This window comes from Rhinoraja longicauda, chromosome 11, assembly GCF_053455715.1.
Source record: "Rhinoraja longicauda isolate Sanriku21f chromosome 11, sRhiLon1.1, whole genome shotgun sequence".
Classification (NCBI taxonomy): Eukaryota; Metazoa; Chordata; class Chondrichthyes; order Rajiformes; family Arhynchobatidae; genus Rhinoraja; species Rhinoraja longicauda.
In genome coordinates this window covers 2,875,613-2,898,884 of record NC_135963.1, presented here as the reverse complement: position 1 = coordinate 2,898,884, position 23,272 = coordinate 2,875,613, and the positions used below count along the sequence as shown (strand labels likewise).

The window sequence follows — 23,272 nt, the reverse complement described above, 5'->3', positions numbered from 1 at the left end:
CCGGGCCTAATACAGGACAAGGGCAGTCCTGTACGGGACAAACCAATTTAGCCCAAAATACGGGATGTCCCGGCTAACACGGGACCGTTGGCAACCCTAGAGGAAGCCCAGGACTGAAAGGTCAGTGTGGGAATGGGAGGTGGAGTTAAAGTGTCAGCCTCTGTTTCCCTGTGCTGGTGATCACAGCCATCACAATCCCCAGCTCCAGGTTACAGCCGGCTTGCAAAGTCAATGAAATTATGCAATGCTTCTGGGAAACGAGCCAAACGCGATACCCAGAAACATGAAGCTTTGTGTCCCGATCTGGAGAACTGAGCTTTAAACTCCAGGCTGCGGTGCAGAAAGGAGAGGGGAGTGAACAGAGCTATGGAACGGGCACATCAGAGCATGGACCTCTGCAGGTCACAGCCTCTGGCTTGCTCTGGTCTGACCTGCTTTCACATCCAACCCAGCCTCACATTTAAACACAGCTGCGATATTAATCGCCGCTGCCTGGCAGAATCACACAGGTGGAGAGGTAGCAAAGTGCAAATCCCGCAAAGTGCGTGGCCCGTTTAGAGGCAGAATTTGCTGCCTCACAGTGCTGGAGAAACCGGGTCCCGGTCCCGACCACGGGTGCTGCCTGTGTGCGGAATCTGCACAATTCTCTCCGCAGCCTGCGTGGGTTTCCTCCCTCCGGATACTCCGGTTTCCCCCCACGTCCCAAAGACGTGTGGGTTTGCGGGTTAATTGGCCCTCTACAAATTGTCCCCTATAGTGCAGGGAGTGGATGCAAAAGTGGGATAGCATGGAGCAGGCGATTGATGGGTGCCGTGGACTCGGTGGGCTGAAGGGCCCGTTTCCGTACGGCATCATTCTTTCGTTCAATCAGTCTGCGATCTTGCATTTAAGTCGCCAAATATAATTTAATCGGATCAAACCCAGGATGAGCACAAAATCATGAGAGGAATAGATTATATAAATGCAGTCTCTTGCCCAGAGTGGGGAAATCAAGAACCAGACGCCATAGGTTTAAGGTGAGGATGGGAAAAAGATTTAATAGGAACCCGAGGGGTAACTTTTTATACACAAAGGATGGTGGGTGTATGGAACAAGCTGCTGGAGGAGGTAGTTTAGTGTTTCGTTTAGATATGCAGCGCAGAAACAGGCCCTTCGGCCCTCCGAGTCCGTGCCGACCAGCGATCCCCGCACACTAACGCTATCCTACACACATTAGGGACAATTTACATTTATACTGAGTATACAAACCCAAGCCAATTAACCGACAAACCTGCACATCTTTGGAGTGTGGGAGGAAAGCGAAGATCTCGGAGAAAACCCACGCAGGTCACGGGGAGAACGTACAAACTCCGTACCCAAACAGCGCCCGTAGTCCGGATCGAACCCGCGTCTCTGGTGCCGCAAGCGCTGCAAAGCAGCAACTCTACCGCTGCGCCACCGCGCCACCCTATCGGCATATCGCAATGTGTACGAAACATAGGGACAGGTACATGGACAGGACAGGTATAGAGAGAGATATGGGCCAAACGCGGGCAGGTGGGACTAGGGTAGATGGGACACGTTGGTCGGTGTAGGCTAGTTGGTCCAAAGGGCCTGTTTCCACTGCATCACTCTGCGAGACCTTTCCCAATATCACCAAGTCCTTGTGGAGTTTGCAGAAACTCCCACTGAGCTCACGAGTTGCACCAGCTTCCTCCGAATCCCAATGGTTGAAATGGCTGCACCCTGAGCTCAGAGACACAGCATGGAGACAGGCGCTTCAGCCCACTGAGTCCACACCGACCAGCCATCACTCCTTCACACTTAGGGGTGCCGACTATAGCACTCCCAAATACGGGACAAGGTGACGTCACCGCTCTGCGCCCCACGTGACCTCACCCAGCCAGCGGCCACATGCTCCCGCTCCAACAATGGCGGCCGCCCAGGCCGGGAAGCGGGTTGTGTAGGAAAAACAAACTGCAGATTCTGGTTTAAATCAGACAGCATCTCTGGAGAGAAGGAATGGGAAACGTTTTGACGTCACCCATTCCTTCCCTCCAGAGATGCTGCCTGACCCGCTGAGTTACTCCAGTTTTTTGTGTCTGCCCGGGAGGCGGGTTGCCATGCAACCTCCATTAGGCGGCGCCCGGGGCCTCCGGGCCTACACTGTTCGGAAGGTAGGCACAGATTTTAACCAGCATCTGCAGTCTTTTTTCCTACCACACTGTCCGGGCCTACAGCGCCCCCCGGCCCTAATACAGGACAAGGGCGGTCCCGTACGGGATGTCCCGGCTAATACGGGACAGATGGCAACCCACTCTCTCATCCACACCCGACACACAAGGATGGAAGGTCCTGTTTCACTAATATATCTCTAATAACCATTATAGTTTTAGATTAGTTTAATTTATTCATTTATTTCTGTTTCTTTCTGATATGTTATCTGTGAAGACCACTTCAATGGATATTTTTAAGTCGGAGATAGAGATTCTTCATTAGTAGGGGTGTCGGGGGTTACAGGGAGAAGGCAGGAGAATGGGGTTGGGAGGGAGAGATAGATCAGCCGTGATTGAATGGCGGAGTGGACTTGATGGGCCGAATGGCCTAATTCTACTCCTATCACCTATGAAATATTCTCGTGCAGATTGCATTTATGGGCCGCCGAAGATAAACAGAAATGCTGGAGTAACTCAGCAGGACAGACAGCATCTCTGGAGAGATGGAATGGGTGGCATTTTGGGTCGAGACCCTTCTTCAGAAGATGTCCAAAGCGTCACCCATTCCTTCTCTCCAGAGATGCTGCCTGCCCCGCTGAGTTACTCCAGCATTTCGTGTCTGTCTTCAGAGTAAACCAGCGCCTGCAGTTCCTTCCTGTGCATTTACGGGCCAGCTGTGGTTCTACAAGCAAGAATGTCATTGATCCATTGTCGGTAAGTATGATAACTAAAAATACTTGGCTTGACTTGGGTTGGAGAGGGTCCAGAGGAGGTTTACGAGAATGATGCCAGGAATGAGTGGGTTAACAGATGATGAGCGTTTTGTCGGCACTGGGCCTGTACTCCCTGGAAATTAGAAGGATGAAGGGGGACCTCATTGAAACTTATAGAATAGTGAAAGGCCTGGATAGAGTGGATGTGGAGAGGATGTTTCCACTGGTGGGAGAGTCTAGGACCAGAGGGCACAGCCTCAAAATTAAAGGACGTACCTTTAAGAAGCAGATGAGGAGGAATTTCTTTAATCAGAGGGTGGTGAATCTGTGGAATTCATTGCCACAGACGGCTGTGGAGGCCGTCAGTGGATATTTATAAGTGGAGATTGACGGATTGTTGATTAGTGCGGGTGTCAGGGGTTATGGGGAGAAGTCAGGGGAATGGGGTTGAGGAGGGAAGATAGATCAGCCGTGATTGATTGGCGGAGTAGACTTGATGTGCAAATGGCCTAATTCTGCTCCTAGAACTAACGAACATGATGAATAAGCCTCTTGATAGACTTCAGGAGTGAGTTCTCAAATATCCAAACGGTAATTGTGCTTTGCAGCAGGAGTGAACTGTGACGGAAGGAACTGCAGATGCTGGTTTACATCGACGATAGACACAAAATGCTGGAGTAACTCAGTGGGACAGGCAGCATCTCTGGAGAGAAGGAATGGGTGACATTTGAATGAATGAATGAATGAATGAATACGTTTATTGGCCAAGTATGCATATACAAGGAATGTGCCTTGGTGCTCCGCTCACAAATGACAACACAAACATAACGTTAACAATTAAGAATAAGGCATAAACACATCAAACCAATAAGGATACAACATTACGGTCTAAACATGTGGGTGAAAATAAACCAGAGCAAAAAAGAAACTACAGGCTTTGGTTATTGAGTGATTTCGAGTCAAGACCCTTTTCAGACTGAGAGTCGAGGGAGGAAAAACGAGAGATATGGAAGGGTAGGGTGTGAAAACAAGAGATCATAGGGGACAAAGCTCTAGGAAAATGTAGAATAGATTGTTAGCTGAGGGGAAGGTGACAACGAAGCATACATTGTAAAATTTAATCAGGAGGACAGTCAGACTGGTCGGAGAACTAGGATTGGGAGGTACACACAAAATGCTGGAGTAACTCAGAGGGACAGGCAGCATCTCTGGAGAGAAGGAATGGGTGACGTTTTGGGTCGAGACCCTTCTTCAGGATGGGGGAGGGATGGAGAGACAGAGGGAAAGCAAGGGTTACTTGAAGTTAGAGATCTTATAGAGGTATACAAAATCATGAGAGGAATAGATTGGGTAGATGCACAGAGTCTCTTGCCCAGAGTCAGGGAATCGAGGACCAGAGATCATAGATTCAAGGTGAGGGGGGAAAGATTTGATAGGAATCTGAGGGGTACCTTTTTCACACAGAGGGTGGTGGGTGTATGGAACGAGCTGCCAGAGGAGGTAGTTGAGGCTGGGACTATCGCAACGTTTAGGAAACAGTTAGACAAGTACATGGATAGGACAGGTTTGGAGGGATGTGGACCAAGCGCAGGCAAATGGAACTCGTGTAGCTGGGACATTGTTGTGGGCGAGTTGGGCTGAAGGGCCTGTTTCCACACTGTATCACTCTATGACTCTAAGGCAACATTCACACTGCTGGGTTGCAAGCTGCCCAAGCGAAATACGAGGTGATTGATTGGCAGAGTGCGCTGGGCCTCACTCTGACAGTGGAGAAGGCCCAGGACAGAAAGGTCAGTGTGGGAATGGGAGGGGGAGTGCAATGTTGCTCCCAAAACTCTACTCAACTCACTTGCCCAGTCCCAATGACACAACAGAGTTGTGAACCAGATCATGCATCAATGTTTACATCTTCCGTGCTCTCGTGAGAGCAGCACGCCGCCAAGCTCGGCACTGGCACTGATTCATCTGCTCTGTCCTTCCTGCTAAGACTCCAACAGAGAATTATATGCCAATTTCTAAAAATAAAGGCAACAGATAACGAGGCAGAGGAAAACTGGAGCTCTGGCCAATGTAACAAAACATGCCCTTTAGTTTAGTTGAGTTTAGAGATACAGCGCGGAAACAGGCCCTTCGGCCCACCGGGTCCGTGACGACCAGCGATCCCCGCACATTAACACTATCCTACACCCACTAGGGACAATTTTTACATTTACCACGCCAATTAACCTACAAACCTGCACGTCTTTGGAGTGTGGGAGGAAACTAGAATCACTAGGTTAATCCCCGGAATGGCGGGACTGTCATATGTTGAAAGACTGGAGCGACTAGGCTTGTATACACTGGAATTTAGAAGGATGAGAGGAGAACTTATCGAAACGTAAAAGATTATTAAGGGGTTGGACACGTTAGAGGCAGGAAACATGTTCCCAATGTTGGGGGAGTCCAGAACAAGGGGCCACAGTTTAAGAATAAGGGGTAGCCCATTGAGAATGGAGATGAGGAAAAACTTTATCAGTCAGAGAGTTGTGAATCTGTGGAATTCTCTGCCTCAGAAGGCAGTGGAGGCCAATTCTCTGAATGCATTCAAGAGAGAGCTGGATAGAGCTCTTAAGGATAGCGGAGTCAGGGGGTATGGGGAGAAGGCAGGAACGGGGTACTGATTGAGAATGATCAGCCATGATCACATTGAATGGTGGTGCTGGCTCGAAGGGTTGAATGGCCTCCTCCTGCACCTATTGTCTATTGTCTATAAACCGGAGATCTCGGAAAAAACCCACGCAGGTCACGGGGAGAACGTACAAACTCCGTACAGGCAGCACCCGTAGTCAGGATGGAACCGGGGTACCGGCGTTGCATTCGCTGCAAGGCAGCAACTCTACCGCTGCGCCACCGTGCGACCCTTCATAAGCAGAGTTGAACAGTGAAATCCGCAGCGATGACGTGGCACCAAAACTTCAGGAGCGGCACGGTGGCGCAGCGATGGAGCTGCTGCCTTACAGTGCCGGGATCGATCCTGACCATGTTAAGGCCCTTCTTCGACTGAGAGTCAGGGGAGTGGGAAACACAGAGATAAGGAAGTGTAAAGTGTGAAAATCAGAGAGAATGGGATAGACAATAGACAATAGGTGCAGGAGGAGGCCATTCGGCCCTTCGAGCCAGCACCGCCATTCAATGTGATCATGGCTGATCATTCTCAATCAGTACCCCGTTCCTGCCTTCTCCCCATACCCCCTGACTCCGCTATCCTTAAGAGCTCTATCTAGCTCTCTCTTGAATGCATTCAGAGAATTGGCCTCCACTGCTTTCTGAGGCAGAGAATTCCACAGATTCACAACTCTCTGACTGAAAAAGTTTTTCCTCATCTCAGTTCTAAATGGCCTACCCCTTATTCTTAAACTGTGGCCCCTGGTTCTGGACTCCCCCAACATTGTGAACATGTTTCCTGCCTCTAACGTGTCCAACCCCTTAATAATCTTATATGTTTCAATAAGATCCCCTCATCCTTCTAAATTCCAGTGTATGCATGCCTAGTCGCTCCAGTCTTTCAACATACGACAGTCCCGCCATTCCGGGAATTAACCTAGTAAACCTACGCTGCACGCCCTCAATAGCAAGAATATCCTTCCTCAAATTTGGAGACCAAAACTGCACACAGTACTCCAGGTGCGGTCTCACTGGAGGGCCCTGTACAACTGCAGAAGGTCCTCTTTGCTCCTAAGATCTGCTCTGTCCATTCATAGTGGCCTTTGACTGCATCTCCTCCAACAGAGAGGCCACTTATTACACGCGGCGCAGCTAGACCGCACTTCACAGCCTCCGAAAGGCAATCCATTGTCCATTCAATTGTGGAGCATCATTGTCTCAGATGAATAAACAATAGGAAGATGAACATCATTCACAGTTCCTGTCGCTTGCATTCACAATTCTCCCCATTCGAGCCATAGTCACAGGGTGTGGAAACAGGCCCTTTGGCCCAACTTGCTCACACCAGCCAACATGTCCCATCTACAGTATACAGTGGCACGGTTGTAAGGTCGCTGCCTTACGTCTCGAAAGACGTACAGGTATGTAGGTTAATTGACTGGGTAAATGTAACAATTGTCCCTCGTGTGTGTAGGATAGTGTTAATGTGCGGGGATCGCTGGGCGGCACGGACTCGGTGGGCCGAAGGGCCTGTTTCCGCGCTGTATCTCTAAATCTAAAATCTTACAGCACCAAAGACTCGGGTTCAATCCTGACCACAGGTGCTGTCTGTGCGGAGTTTGTACGTTCTCCCAGTGACATGCGTGGGTTTTCTCTGAGATCTCCAGTTTCCTCCCACGCTCCTAGGACGTGCAGGTTTGTAGGTTAATTGGCTTGGTATAAATGTAAAATTGTCCCTAGTGGGTGTAGGATAGTGTCAGTGTGCGGGGATCATGGGTCGGTGCAGACTCGGTGCAGACTCGGTGGTCAGAAGGGCCTGTTTCCATGCTGTTTCGCTAAACTAAACTAGACCTCGCAAGTCCCACTTGCCCGCGTTTGGCCCATATCCCTCTAAACCTGTCCTATCCATGTCTAAATGTTTCTTACATGTTATGATGGTACCAGCCTCAACTACCTCCTCCGGCAGCTCATTCCATAGATCCACCACCCCTTGTGTGAAAAGGTTGTCCCTCAGGTTCCTATTAAATCTTCTCCTCCCTCCCCCCCTCCTCACCTTAAACCTAAGTCCTCTATTTTTTAATTCCCCAACTCTAGGTAAGAGACTCTGCATTTACCTGATCTATTCCTCTCATGATGTTGTGCTCATCCCTGGATTAATTCTACTAAATTATATTTGGCGATTTAAATGCCAAAGTGCAGACTGATTGATTGATTGAAAGATACAGCATGGAAACAGGCCCCTTCGGCCCACCGAGTCCACAACGGCCATCGGCCGATCACCCATTCGCACCAGTTCTTTGTCACCCCACTCTTGCATCCATTCCCTGCACCCCAGGAACAATTTACAGAGCGCCAATCAACTTACAGGCCCGCACGTCTTTGAAACGTGGGAGGAAACCGGAGCACCCGGAGGAATCCCACGCGCTCTCAGTACCCGAGGTCAGGATCAAACCCGGGTCTCTGGCGCCGTGAGGCAGCAACTTCTGCCTCTAAATGGCTTGCACCTCTCTCAGATCACCCCTCATCCCCCTACGCTCCAAGGACTAGCCCAATTAGGATTGCAGCGTTACTGGTTCAGATCTCCCGGTGCCCAGGCTGTGAGAATCTACTGAACAAAATCGCCAGAAATGGCTATCCTGTTAAACACCACCTTGACTTTAAGACTTCCCAGCGCTACTTTATCTGCTGAGGAGACTCAGGTCCTTTGGAGTGCAGGTGGCACTCCTAAGGACCTTCTACAACACGGTGGTTGCATCGGCCATTTTCTATGGAGTGGTCTGCTGGAGCAGCAGCATCTCAGCGGCGGAGGGGAAGAGGCTCGACAAGCTGGTCAGGAAGGCCAGCTCTGTCCTGGGTTGCCCCCTCGACTCAGTGCAGGCGGTGGGAGAGAGGAGGATGATGGGAAAGTTAACATCGCTGCTGGACAACGACTCCCACCCCATGCAGGACACTGTCACTGCACTGAGTAGCTCCTTCAGTGACAGACTCCTTCACCCCAAGTGTGTGAAGGAGTGATATAGGAGGTCCTTCCCTCCCGCTGCTGTGTGACTGCACAACCAGCACTACTCCCAGCAGACGAGTCAACAATAACAGCTAAGAACACACAGAAAACTGATGACAATTTATGTATCTTTTATTTATAATGAATGATCTCTTGCTATCCACTTTGCTGCTGTAACACTGTCAATTTACCCGGTGTGGGACGAATAAAGGAATATTATTACCCACAAAAATCAGTTCCGTTTAGTTTGTCACATGTACAGTGAAAAGCTTTTTGCTGCGTGCAAACCAGTCAGCGGAAAGACAATACATAATTACTTTCGAGCCATTTGCAGTGTGCAGATACGTGATAAGGGAATAGCGTTTAGTGCAAGGGAAAGCCAGTAAAGTCCGATCAAGGATAGTCCGAGGGTCACCAAAGAGGTAGATAGTAGTTGTCATTCCAGATAGTAATGTTGTCACTCCAGCAGAGACAACTACTCTGGTCCCAGAGTTTAAGTCCTCCATCATCACCACAACTCGTACTTCTCTCCCTTCATATTTTCTTTAACTTACTACAACATAGAAGCCCATTCTGCCCATCAGGGCCATGCTGGGCCCCCGGTGGAGCAATCCCATCTCCTCTCCTGATTTCATGTTCATAGGTTCTAGGAGCAGAATTAGGCCATTTGGCCCATCGAGTCTACTCCACCATTTGATCGTGGCTGATCCATCTCTCCCTCTCCACCCCATTCTCCTGCCTTCTCCCAATAAGCTCCAACACCTGTACTAATCAAGAATTTATCAAACTCTGTCTTAAAAATATCCACTGACTTGGCCTCCACAGCCGTCTGTGGCAATGAATTCCACAGATTCACCACCCTCTGACTAAAGAAATTCCTCCTCATCTCCTTTCTAAACGTTTATTCTGAGGCTGCGACCTCTGGTCCTGGACTCTCCCACTAGTGGAAACATCCTCTCCACATCCACTCTATCCAGGCCTTTCCCGGTTTCCTTATTTCCCTGTACCCCTGCTATTTATTTTCTCTCAAGGGTTGCCAACTGTCCCGTATTAGCCGGGACATCCCATATTTGGGGCTAAATTGGTTTGTCCCGTTCGGGACCGCCCTTGTCCGATGTTCGGCCCGCGGGCCGCTGTCAGTCGGGACAGTGTGGGCTAACGGAGTGTGTTCGGAGAGCAGGGGCCGAGTGTGTTCGCCTGACGGAGGTTGCGTAGCAACCCGCCTCCCGGCCCGGGCGGCCGCCGCTGGTGGAGCGGGAGCACGTGGCCGCTGGCTGGGTGAGGTCACATGGGGCACGGGGCGGTGACGTCACCTTGTCCCGTATTTAGGTGTGAGATAGTTGGCAACTCTATCTCTCACCCACATGTCCATTAATTTCCCGTGGAAACTTCCATCAGCCCCCTGCACTAGGAGTAACTTAAAATAGACCGATCGACCCCAAACGTCTTTGGAATGCAGGTTCTAACTGACCCACTCCTTTAGTTTTGTTTAGTTTAGAGATACAGCGCGGAAACAAGCCCCTTCGGCCCACCAGAGTCCGCGCCAACCAGCAATCTCCGCATATTAACACTGCCCTACACACACACACACATACACACACTAGGGACAATTGTACATTTATACCAAGCAAAATTAATCGACAAACCTGTACGTCTTTGGAGTGTAGGGGGATACCAAAGATCTTGGAGAAAACCCACGCAGGTCACGGGCAGAACGCTTTTCTACGGGATAGACAATAGACAATAGGTGCAGAAGTAGGCCATTCGGCCCTTCGAGCCAGCACCGCCATTCAATGTGATCATGGCTGATCATTCTCAATCAGTACCCCGTTCTGTGCCCAGTACCCCAAATCTCCGGTTTCCTCCCACACTCCAAAGACGTACAGGCTTCTAGGTTAATTGGCTTGGATTAAATGTAAATTGGCGCTTGTGTGTGCAGGAGACTGTTAGTGTGCGGGGACCGCTGGTCGGCACGGACTCAGTGGGCCGAAGGGCCTGTTTTCACGGTGTAGCTCTAAACTAAACACAAAATTAAACTCAGGCACGGGCCTTAATTTAGTTCATTATTGTCACGTGTACCAAGGTACAGTGAAAAGCTTTTTGGTACGTGCTATCCAGTCAGTGAAAAGACTACACATGATTACAATCAAGCCATCCAAAGCATAAAGGCTACAATGTTTAGCGCAAGATAAATTCCAATAAAGTCAGATTAAACATACAGACGCTCCTCGACTTACGATGGGGTTACATTCCGATAAACCCATCGTAAATCGGAAATATTGTGAGTCGAAAATGCATTTAATACATCTAACCTACCAAACATCCTAGCCACCTAGCCTACCCAACATCATAGCCACCTAACCTACCCAACATTATAGCCTAGCCTAACTTTAACGTGCTCAGAACACTTACATTAGCCTACAGTTGGCCAAAATCATCTAACACAAAGCCTATTTTATAATAAAGTGTTGATTATGTCATGCAAATTTATTGAATCGTAAAGTCGAAATATCGTAAGTCGAATCATCGTAAGTCGAGGAGCATCTGTAGTTCAAAGGTCTTCAATGAGGTAGATAGGAGGTCAGGATTGCTCTAGCTGGTGAGAGGATGGTTCAGTTGCCTGATAACAGCTGGGAAGAAACTGTCCCTGAATCTGGAGGTGTGCGTTTTCACGCTTCTGTACCTCTTGGCTGATGGGAGAGGGGAGAAGAGGGGGTGACCGGGGTGACGCTGGTGCTTGATTATTTTTGGACTGGATAACACAAAACACCCCCACATCTAACACGGCACGATGTTGGTGACCTGATCAAACAACTACGAGGTTAATCTCTGGGATGGCAGGACTGTTATACGAGGAAAGATTGGAAAGACTGGGCTTGTATTCACTGGAATTTATAAGGATGAGAGGTATCTTACAGAAACGTATAAAATTATGAAAGGACTGGACAAGCTAGATGCAGGAAAAATGTTCCCAATGTTGGGGGGAGTCCAGAACCAGGGGTCACACACTTAGAATAAAGGGGAGGCCATATAAAACTGAGGTGAGAATAAACTTTTTCACCCAGAGTTGTGAATTTGTGGAATCCTCTGCCACAGAAGGCAGTGGAGGCCAATTCACTGGATGAATTTAAAAGAGAGTTAGATAGAGCTCTAAGGGCTAGCGGAATCAAAGGATATGGGGAGAAGGCAGGCACGGGTTACTGATTGTAGATGATCAGCCATGATCACAATGAATGGCAGTGGTGGCTCGAAGGGCCAAATGGCTTCCTCCTGCACCTAGTTTCTATATTTAACTGTCCTGACTAATCAAAATGTCACACCACAGGAGATTTACGGTCACTTTGAAGCAAATAAATACACTGTGAGCTTGAACTATCGTTCATGTTTTTAGGAGGTTGTCACAGTCATAGAGTCATTGAGTGATACAGTGTAGAAACAGTCCCCTTATCCCAATTTGCCCACACCAGCCAACACGTCCCAGCTACACTAGTCCCATCTGCTGGCGCTTGGTCCATATCCCTCCAAACCTGTCCTATCCATGTACCTGTCTAACCGTTTCTTAAACGTTGGCGCAGCGGTAGAGTTGCTGCCTTACAGCGAATGCAGCGCCGGAGACTCAGGTTCGATCCTGACTACGGGCGCCGTGTGTACGGAGTTTGTACGTTCTCCCCGTGACCCGCGTGGGTTTTCTCCGAGATTTTCGGTTTCCTCCCACACTCCAAAGACATACAGGTATGTAAGTTAATTGGCTGGGCAAATGTTTTTAAAAAATTGTCCCTAGTGTGTGTAGGATAGTTAGTGTGCGGGGATCGCTGGGCGGCGCGGACCTGGTGGGCCGAAGGGCCTGTTTCCACGCTGTATCTCTAAATCTAAAAAAATTAAAATAAAAATCCCTGCCTCAACTACCTCCTCCAGCAGCTCGTTCCATACACCCGCCGCCCTTTGAGTGGAAAAAGTTACCCCTCAGATTCCTGTTAAATCTTTTCCCCTTCACCTTGAACCTACGTCCTCTAGTCCTCGATTCCCCTACTCTGGGCAAGAGACTCTGTGCACCATCGAGTGGTAAAGCAGAGGTATACAAGTGTTTACGACCCTGTGACTTGTGCCTTCTGTCAGTTCGGACCAGTCGGGATAGCCTTCCTTGCCCTCGCGCATCGATGAGCCTTGGTTCGCCGGTTTGTGGTTTGTCCCTCTTCGAACCACTGTCGGTCAGTACTCACCACTGCTGACCGGGAGCACCCCACAAGCCTTGCCGTTTCAGAGATGCTCTGACCCAGTCGTCTGGCCATAACAATTTGGCCCTTGTCAAAGTCGCTCAGGTCTTTACTCCTGCCCATTTCTCCTGCATCCAACACATCAACTTCAAGAACTGACTGTTCACTTGCTGCCTGATATATCCCACCCCTTGACAGGTGCCATTGTAACAAGATAATCAATGTTATTCACTTCGCCTAGCAGTGGTCATAATGTTTTGGCTGATCGGTGCATAGCAGCACTGATATACACCATCCGACACACATTGTGTGTAGGAAGAAACTGCAGGTTTACAACGAAGCTAGACACAATAAGCTGGAGTAACCCAGCGGGTCAGGCAGTATCTCTGGATGGAAGGAATGGGTGACGTTTCGGGTCGACACCCTTCAGAGTGTGAAGAAAGGTCTCGACCCCAAACGTCACCCATTCCTTCTCTCCAGAGATGCTGCCTGACCCGCTGAGTTCCTCCAGCATTTGGTGTCTATCCGACACTCATTAATAAGTAAAGTGGGGGTAATGAGCTGGGCAGAGAGAAAGTAGACACACAATGCTGGAGTAACTCAGTGGGTCAGGCAGCATCTCCGGAGAGAAGGAATGGGTGACGTTTCGGGTCGAGACCCTTCAGAGTATGAAGAATGGTGTCGACCCGAAACATCACCCATTCCTTGTCTCCCGAGATGCTGCCTGACCCGCTGAGCTACTCCAGCATTGTGTGTCTGCCTTTGATGTAAACCAGCATCTGCAGTTCCTTCCTGGACAGAGAGGTGGTTTGCAGTGGAGGACCCACACCACCTCGCTGGGACCCGAGGAAGCTCTCGCTCCTGGCCGGTCGGTGGACCTTGCCAAAACCCAAGCGGGATCCCCATGGCAACGGGGTCTTCACACTGGGCCGGGGAGCCAAATGGGACACAGCCGCGGCATGTTCTGCTGACCGCGGGGGGGAGGGGGGGGGGGGGGCAACATCGCCTCGGGCCGGCCATCCACAGCAACAACATGCCCTCCCGACCAACAATATTCTTGTGACATCACCCATATTATTCACAAGATAAGCAACAACAGTGGCCCCAACCTTGCCCAGCGGCACGCAGGAGAGGAGAGGGTTCATGGTGTGCTCACCAGAGACTACTCCTGCCTTCACACTCAAACCAACCACAACGAATCAAAGTACGTGGGGCTGGTATGGGCGAGGTCAAGCCACATCCCGCTGGCTCCGGTTTAATATGGTCTCCAGCCTACACTTAATCTTTGGTGTTTTTGGTCTTCAAACACATCTCTAGCTAGGGTTGCCAACTGTCCCGTATTAGGCCCGGACGCTGTAGGCCCGGACACTGCAGGCCCGGACACTGTAGGCCCGGGGACCGCTGTAGTCCTGGACACTGTAGGCCCAGACACTGCAGGCCCGGGGGCTGCTGTAGTCCTGGACACTGCAGGCCCGGACACTGTAGGCCCGGGAGCTGCTGTAGTCCTGGACACTGCAGGCCCGGCACTGTAGGCCTGGGGGCCGCTGTAGTCCTGGACACTGCAGGCCCAGACACTGCAGGCGCGGGGGCTGCTGTAGTCCTGGACACTGCAGGCCCGGACACTGTAGGCCCGGGGGGGCCGCTGTAGTCCTGGACACTGCAGGCCCGGACACTGTAGGCCCGGGGGGCCACTGTAGTCCTGGACACTGCATGCCCGGACACTGTAGGCCCGGGGGGCCGCTGTAGTCCTGGACAGTGTAGGCCTGGGCGCCGCCTAACGGAGGTTGCAACCTGCCTCCTCTGGCCCGGGCGGCCGCCATCGGTGGAGCGGGAGCGTGTGGCCGCTGGCTGGGTGAGGTCACGTGGGGCGCGGGGCGGTGACGTCACATTGTCCCTTATTTGGGAGTGAGATAGTTGGCACCCCTAACCACCACCCCTGGCAGCACGTTCCAGGCCCCCACCACTCTCTGTGCTAAAAGCCTGCCCGGTGCATCTCCACTGATTGTTGCCCCTCTCACCTTATAGTTACGCCCTTTAGTGGTGAACAGTGGGGAAAAAATCCTGACTGACTACCCTGTCTACACCTCTCATAACCTTACACACTTCTATCAAGTCCCCCCTCAACCACCGACGTTGCAGAGAAACCAATCCAAGTCGTACCAACCTCTCCCTGCAGCCAAAACACTTCAGGCAATATCTTCAAAAACAGCGATGATCCAATTGCACACAAACAGGAAGGTTTGGTTAACCATCGATGCTGGTTCGTTCAGCAAACCCACTCGTTAGATGAAACATACAATGACGCAAGTGATTAAAAATACCCTTTAATTGTAGAGTCAGACTATTGAACAGTCAGCTCATCAGCCAAAGGGCGTAGTAGTCTGCCATCTCCCAACCTGCCACATTGCGGAACGTGCACTTTTTAAACTCTGCACTTTCTCTGTAACGGTAACACTATATTTTTGGAAAGATGAGGAGGTATTTCTTTAGTCAGAGGGCGGTGAATCTGTGGAATTCATTGCCACAGAAGGCTGTGGAGGCCAAGTCAGTGGATATTTTTCAAGGCCAAGATGAACAGATTCTTGATTAGTACGGGTGACAAGGGTTATGGGGAGAAGGCAGGAGAATGGGGTTGAGAGGGAAAGATAGATCAGCCGTGATTGAGTGGCGGAGTAGACTCAATGGGCCAAATGGCCTAATTCTGCTCCTACGACTTATGAACTATTCTGCATTCTGGTAGTGTTCTCCTTGCACTACCTGCTGTATTTAGAGTGATACAGCATGGAAACAGGCCCTTCGGCCCAACTTGCCCATGCTCCATCATCCTCCACCTACACTAGTCCCGCCTGCCTGTGTCTGGCCTATATCCCTCCAAACCTGTCCTATCCGCGTACCTGACCAAAGGTATTTTAACACATACTCGTGAATGGGTGCATTGTGCTTACGTATGGCATGATTTGACAAATAGTGAAAGGCTTGGATAGAGTGGATGTGGAGAAGATATTTCCACCAGTGGGAAAGTCTAGCACCAGAAGTCATAGCCTCAGATAAAAGGACGTACCTTTAATAAGGAGATATGGAGGAATTTCTTTAGTCAGAGGGTGGTGAATCTGTGGAGCTCATTGCCACAGAAGGCTGTGGAGGCCAAGTCAGTGGATATTTTTAAGGCGGAGATAGATAGATTCTTGACTAGTGTCGTGGGACTAAGGGGAGAAGACAAGAGATTGGGGGTTAGGAGGGAGAGATAGATCTGCCATGATTGAATGGCGGAGTAGAGTTGATGGGCCGAATGGCCTAATTCTGCTCCTATCACTTATGACCTTGACTGGATAGTATGCAAAGCTTTTCACAACAATAAACCAATACCACTAGAGTCATAGAGTTATACACCACAGAAACAGGCCCTTCAGCCCAACCCCTTTACGCCAACTAATTGTCTACCTAAACTAGCCCCATTCGCCTATGCTGACGCATCAACGCCAGTCCCACCTGCCCAGGTCTGGCTCATATCCCTCTTAACTTTTCCTATCCATGTACCCATCTAAATGTCTTTTAAACTATATAATTCTACCCAGTTGTACCCTGAGTTTCCTCTGGTAGTTTGTTCCAAGTTTCCACCATCCTCTATGTGAAATTCTTTCCCCCCTTACCCTAAAGGGCGGCACGGTGGCGCAGCGGTAGAGTTGCTGCCTTACAGCGAATGTAGCGCCGGAGACTCAGGTTCAATCCTGACTACAGGTGCCGTTTGTACGGAGTTTGTACGTTCTCCCCGTGACCTGCGTGGGTTTTCTCCGAGATCTTCGGTTTCCTCCCACACTCGAAAAACGTACAGGTATGTAGGTTAATTGGCTGGGTAAAATGTAAAAATTATCCCTAGTGTGTGTAGGATAGTGTTAATGTGCGGGGATCGCTGGGCGGCGCAGACTCAGTGGGCCGAAGGGCCTGTTTCCGCGCTGTATCTCGCCTATGCCCTCTTGTACGTTATGAAAATCGCACTGGGTTTCAAGGACTGGTGGACGCAATTCAAAATGAAAAAGAATCATAGTAATACAGCACAGGGGCGGCACGGTGGCGCAGCGGTAGAGTTGCTGCATTACAGCGCCAGAGGCCCGGGTTCCATCCGGACCACGGGTGCTGTCTGTGCGGAGTTTGTACATTTGCCCCGTTGACCTGCGTGGGTTTTCTCAGGGATCTCCGGTTTCCTCACACACTCCAAAGACGTACAGGTTTGTAGACTAGTTAGCTTGGCATAATTGTAAATTGTCCCTGGTGTGTGTAGGATAGTGCTAGTGTGCCGGGTCTTCCACAAGTGGAAACATCCTCTCCACACCTCGTTTGTGTGAAAGATACAGCATGGAAACAGGCCCATCGACCCACCAAGTCCACGCCAACCAGCCATCACCCATTCACACCAGCTCCATGTTATCCCACTTTCACATCCACTCCCTGCACACAAGGAGGGCAATTTACAGAGGCCGATTAACCTACAAACCGGCACGTCTTTGGGATGTGGGGGGGAAACCAGCCTGGTCACAGGGAGAACATGCAATCTCCACACAGGCAGCACCCAAGTTCAGGATCGAACGCTGGACAGAGTGGATGTGGAGAGGATGTTCCCACTGGTGGGAGAGTCTAGGACCAGAAGTCACAGCCTCAGAATTAAAGGACGTTCCTTTAGGACGGAGATGAGGAGGCATTTCTGTAGTCAGAGGGTGGTGAATCTGTGAAATTCATTGCCACAGGAGGCTGTGGAGGACGTCAATGGATATTTTTTAAGTAGAGAAAGATTCTTGATTAGTACGGTTGTCACGGGTTATGGGCAGAAGGCAGGAGAATGGGGTTAGGAGGAAGAGATAGATCTGCCATGATTGAATGGCGGAGTAGACTTGATGGGCTAATTCTGCTCCTGTCACTTATGAATGCGGGTCTTGGGCGCGGTGAGGCAGAGGCTCTATCCGCTGCGCACCTGAGCCGCCCTCACTACACCTTCTAGTTTCAGATAGCCCAGTGATGGGAAAACCTATACCCAGATCCACCCCATCTACCCTTGACTGCTCTCCTCGATTAATTCACCCTCAAAAGAAAGCCAATGGAATGTTGGCCTTGATGACAAAAGGAGTTGAGTATAGGAGCAAAGAGGTCCTTCTGTAGTTGTACAGGGCCCTAGTGAGACCGCACCTGGAGTACTGTGTGCAGTTTTAGTCTCCAAATTTGAGGAAGGACATTCTTGCTATTGAGGGCGTGCAGCGTAGGTTTACTAGGTTAATTCCCGGAATGGTGGGACTGTTGTATGTTGAAAGACTGGAGTGACTAGGCTTGTATACACTGGAATTTAGAAGGATGAGAGGGGATCTTATTGAAACATATAAGATTATTAAGGGATTGGATACGTTAGAGGCAGGAAACATGTTCCCAATGTTGGGGGAGTCCAGAACCAGGGGCCACAGTTTAAGAATAAGGGGTAGGTCATTTAGAACGGAGATGGGGAAAACCTTTTTCAGTCAGAGAGTTGTAAATCTGTGGAATTCTCTGCCTCAGAAGGCAGTGGAGGCCAATTCTCTGGATGCTTTCAAGAGAGAGCTAGATAGAGCTCTTAAAGATAGCGGAGTCAGGGGGTATGGGGAGAAGGCAGGAACGGGGCACTGATTGTGAATGATCAGCCATGATCAAATTGAATGGCAGTGCTGGCTCGAAGGGCCGAATGGCCTATTCCTGCACCTATTGTCTATTGTCTATAACTCCTTCCACTCCAAGGAAAACAAACCCACCATAGCCAAGGTCTTCAGTTCTTGAATACTCCACCCTAACCCACATCCTGACAATGGACAAGACATTGAAGATGCTGTAGATATCTCTTCTAGTAACTCTTGCATCCCCCTTCTCTCCGCCCCTCCCCCACCCTAGGTGTCACACTAGTATCACTGTCATCCTGTTGAGTTCCACTGTCTGTGTAACTTGTTATCTCCTGGCTCACAGACAACAATGGACCATTGTGGGCTCCAGCCTTCCTGGATTATCATTGCTTTTTCCATATCTTTCATTCGTTTGTTCCATGTACCTTCGATATCTCTCATTCCCCTCTCCCCTGACTCTCATTCTGAAGAAAGATCTCGACCCGAAATGTCATCTATCCGTTTTCTCCAGAGATGCTGCCTGACCTGCTGAGTTACTCCACCTTTTTGTGTCTGTCCCGAGTTTGTTGGTGAGTGCTTTCAAGCTTCTGTATCTTCAGCTGGAGGAATGACCGGGGGTGGGACAAGTTTTTGATTATGTTGGCTGCTTTCCCGTGGCAGCATGAAGTGGAGATGGTGTCAACTGTTGGGAAGTCTGGTCTGTGTGATCGACTGGGTATATCCGAGTTTCTCCAGCTTTTTGTGTCTGATTTAGGTTTAGAGAGATATGGGCCAAATGCAGGTAGGTGGGACTAGCAAGGATAGGGCATGTTGGGCAGGGGCAGAAGGGCCTGTTTCCTTGCTGTAAGACTCTGTGACATGCTCATGGTCTGTCCGTTCCCTCCACAGATGCTGCCTGACCCACTGGTTCGTGCAGCCCCTAGTGAATCTCCTCTGTACCGTCTCATTGGTGAGGCCATATTTAGAGTAGTGTTCAGTTCTGGGCACCGTGTTATAGGAAAGATGTTGTCAAGCTGGAAAGGGTACAGAGAAGATTTATGAGGATGTTGCCAGGACTAGAGGGTCTGAGCTACAGGGAGAGGTTGAGTGGGATGGGACTCTGTTCCTTGGAGCACAGGAGGATGAGGGGTGATCTTATAGAGTTGTGTAAAATCATGGGAGGGGTAGATCGTAAGTCTCTTGCCCACAGTAGTGGAATCAGGGGACCTGAGAACATAGGTTCAAGATGAAGAGGAAAAGATTTAATAGGAATCTGAGAGGTAACCTTTTCACACAAAGGATGGCGGTGCATGGAACGAGCTGCCAGAGGAGGCAGTTGAGGCAGGGACTATCTTAATGTTTAAGGGGGAAGGGGGTCTAGCGACGGTGTGATGTCCCCATCCCCCCCCCCCACACCCCACACACACGGAAGTAGCCAGGCAGGCAGGGCCGCCTCTGCCCATTATGTATCACGGCCAGCCGGTTACCTGGATACCAGGGCAGCCGTTTGAAATGATACAAAGAGTAACGTTCCTTCCCCTCCCATGGAGACCCCGGGGGTGGGATATAGGGGGGTGGGATATAGGGGGGGGGGGTGGGATATAGGGGGGGGGGGGGGGTGGGGGCAACCGCCAGGCTTGATCCTAGACCTGGTTGCGCTAACCACCGATAAATCAGCCCACAGTAGATGAAAAACAACACACAATACCACCCCCACCCTCCCCCTCTCTCCTCCTCTCCCTCTCCTCCCGCATTAAACTGCAGCCTCCCGCTGCAAGGTTACGGTCACCTTGTGATGATAATATTGCACCAATAATCATTTCAGTCCAGCCAGCCCTGGCGCACATTAGCTTTTGACATCATTTGTCAGCAACTGATACCGAGATCTCCTGGCACATTGATACAAGACGCAGCAACATTAACACTCGACACATTGTTCCCAGCTGCCGCCGTTACAATGGCAGCAGGATTGCAACATAACGCGGTGTCAGTGTGTGTGTCCTTACCTGGCCGCGGCTCCCTGTCTCCCTCCCCTCTCTCTCTCTCTCTCTCTCTGTGTCTGTCTCGGTCTGTGTGTCTCTCTGCCACCACTAGGTTCGGGATCACATCCACAGCAGACAGAGGTTGGATCAGGAGCAGCGCCGGTTCTGCCCCACCCGGCGTGTGACACGATGATCAATCTCCAGCCGGCTTGTCCGTTCCCTCACCCACACTCTCTCTCCCTCCTTTCTCCCTCCTTTCTCCTCCCTCTCTTCCCTCTCTCCCTCCTTCCTTCCTCTCTCTCCCTCCTCTCTCTCTCCCCTCCCTCTCCCTCCCCTCTCTCTCCCTCCTCTCTCTCTCCCTCCTTTCTCTCCCCCCTTTCTCTCCCCCTTTCTCTCCCTCCTTTCTCTCCCCCCTTTCTCTCCCCCTTTCTCTCCCTCCTTTCTCTCCCTCCTTTCTCTCCCTCTCTCCCTCCTCTCTCCCCCTCTTCTTTCCCCCTCCCCTCTCTCCCTCCCCTCTCTCCCTCCCCCTCTCCTCCCTCCCCTCTCTCTCCCTCCCTTCTCTCTCCCTCCCTCTCTCTCTCTCCCTCCCCCCTCTCTCCCTCTGGTTATAGATCACCCCGGAGGCTTTGAGACTGGAGATGGGGAGAGGTTGAAGGAAGACTAGCTCTCCCTGGGGCAGTAAGAGGATGGACCCACTGCCTGCCTCCCTCCCCCCCTCCCTCTCTCACCTCCACTTCACCCCCAACCCTCCCCAGTCTCTGCCCGGGGCAGGTGTGTCTGTGTCCGCGCCGCCAAAGAATTTCGTGGGACGCGTTCGCCCTGTAACGCTGAGGGGCGTCTGGAGAAGGGTCTCCACCCGAAACGTCACCCATCCCTTCTCTCCAGAGTTACTCCAGCATTTTGTGTCTATCGACGGTGTAAACCAGCATCTGCAGTTCCTTCCGACACACATGCTGAGGGGGGAGCCGAAGTCACCCCCTCCCGGAGCTGGAATGTCCTCTCTCCCCGTCTCCTCTTCCCTCCACCCCCCAACTCCACCCCCACCCTCCACCCCCAAACCCCACCACCCCCATCCACTTCACCCCCCCCCAACTCCCCCTCCACTCCACCACCCCACCCCCCCCACCACCACCCCACCCCCCCTCCACCCCCAACCAACACCCCACCCCCCCTACCCCACCACCACCCCACCCTCCCTCCACCCCCAACCAACACCCCACCCCCCTACCCACCACTCCCACACCACCCCACCACCCTCCCTCCACCCCCAACCAACACCCCACCCCCCTACCCACCACTCCCACACCACCCCATTCCCCATTCCCCATCCCCCCCCCCCCCCCCCCCCCCCCCCCCCCCCCCCGGAGCAGAGCTCTCTCCACCCACCAGTGACTTTGCATCATTCCCTCATCTCCAGACCTGCCCGCTTTCCATTCCTCCTCCTCCCCGCAGTGACAATACTGGACTGTTTGTAAGAAAATAATTTCACTGTGTGTTTGTACATTGCACATGTGACAATAAAGCACCATTGATTGATCCAGATAATATTCATCAGAGTATCAAGCCAACATCCTCTCCACACCAAGGTCAATTCAGGGTTTTACGTGGTTCTCTCTTCGAAACTCCACCAGACATGAACATACCCTGCTCAACCTTTCCTCTTAATAAAACTCAATCATTCCAGTTATTAGTCTGATAACCTTACTCTGGACCTCTTCCAATGCATTAATATCATTTCCCGAATGATCAGACCAATATTGTGCGGCACACTCTGCACTGGAGATAGATACAAAGTGCCAGAGTAACTCAGCGGGTCAGGCAGCATCTCTGGAGGAAAAGGATGGGTGGTGGTGTTTCGGGTCAGGACCCTTCTTCAGGAGGCTTACCAGAATGGTAGTGAAAGGCCTGGATAGAGTGGATGGAGGAGACGATGATTCCAACAGTGGGAGAGTCTAGGACCAGAGGTCATAGCCTCAGAATAAAAGGACACATCTTTGTAAATTTCCCCGGTGTGGGACGAATAAAGGAATATATTATTTAGGAAGATTAGGAGGAATTTCTTTCGTCAGAGGGTGGTGAATTTGTGGAATTTGTCACCACAGACGGCTGTGGAGGCCAAGTCAATGGATATTTTTACAGGCGGAGATTGACAGATTCTTGATTAGTACGGGTGTCAGGGGCAATGGGGAGAAGGCAGGAGAATGGAGTTAAGAAGGAAAGATAGATCAGCCATGATTGAATGGCGGAGTAGACCTGATGGGCCGAATGACCTAATTCTGCTCCTAAAACCCAAGAGCTTATGAACATGTCTGGATTGGGTGGCATTAGCTACAAGGGGAGGTCGGGCAAACTTGGATTGTTTTTTCTGGAATGCCGGAGGTTGAGGGGAGACCAGAAAAGAGGTGAGGAATTCTCCTCAGATCTTTGGAATTCTAGACCACGGAGTGAGGCGGTGGCAAAGTCATTGAATATGTTCAGGGTTGAGACTGAAGGATGATGGGGAGAAGAGAGGGCAATGGGGATCAAACGATCACCTGCAGTCTAGTCAGAGCAGGGGAAGTATGATGCATGAAATATATCTTGAAAGATAACCATGGAATTAGTGGAGGGAAGAATTAGCTGACAGAATGCAAAGTATTAGAATTGGGTGATTATAATAGACAATAGGTGCAGGAGGAGGCCATTCGGCCCTTCGAGCCAGCACCCACCATTCAATGTGATCATGGCTGATCATTCTCAATCAGTACCCCGTTCCTGCCTTCTCCCCATATCCTCTGACTCCGCTATCCTTAAGAGCTCTATCTAGCTCTCTCTTGAAAGCATTCAGAGAACTGGCCTCCACTGCCTTCTGAGGCAGAGAATTCCACAGATTTACAACTCTCTGACTGAAAAGGTTTTTCCTCATCTCTGTT

General features: G+C 50.7%; 1 protein-coding gene across 1 annotated transcript in view; it reads right to left on the bottom strand.

Moving 5' to 3' along the window:
• ttll7 (tubulin tyrosine ligase-like family, member 7) overlaps nt 1-20,619 on the bottom strand; it is a 97,373-nt gene extending 76,754 nt beyond the window's left edge. The window contains exon 1 of the mRNA XM_078408085.1: nt 20,385-20,619. The gene's annotated coding sequence lies outside the window, so the exon portion shown is untranslated. The remainder of the gene's footprint in view (nt 1-20,384) is intronic.
• Between the last annotated feature and the right edge of the window lie 2,653 nt (nt 20,620-23,272).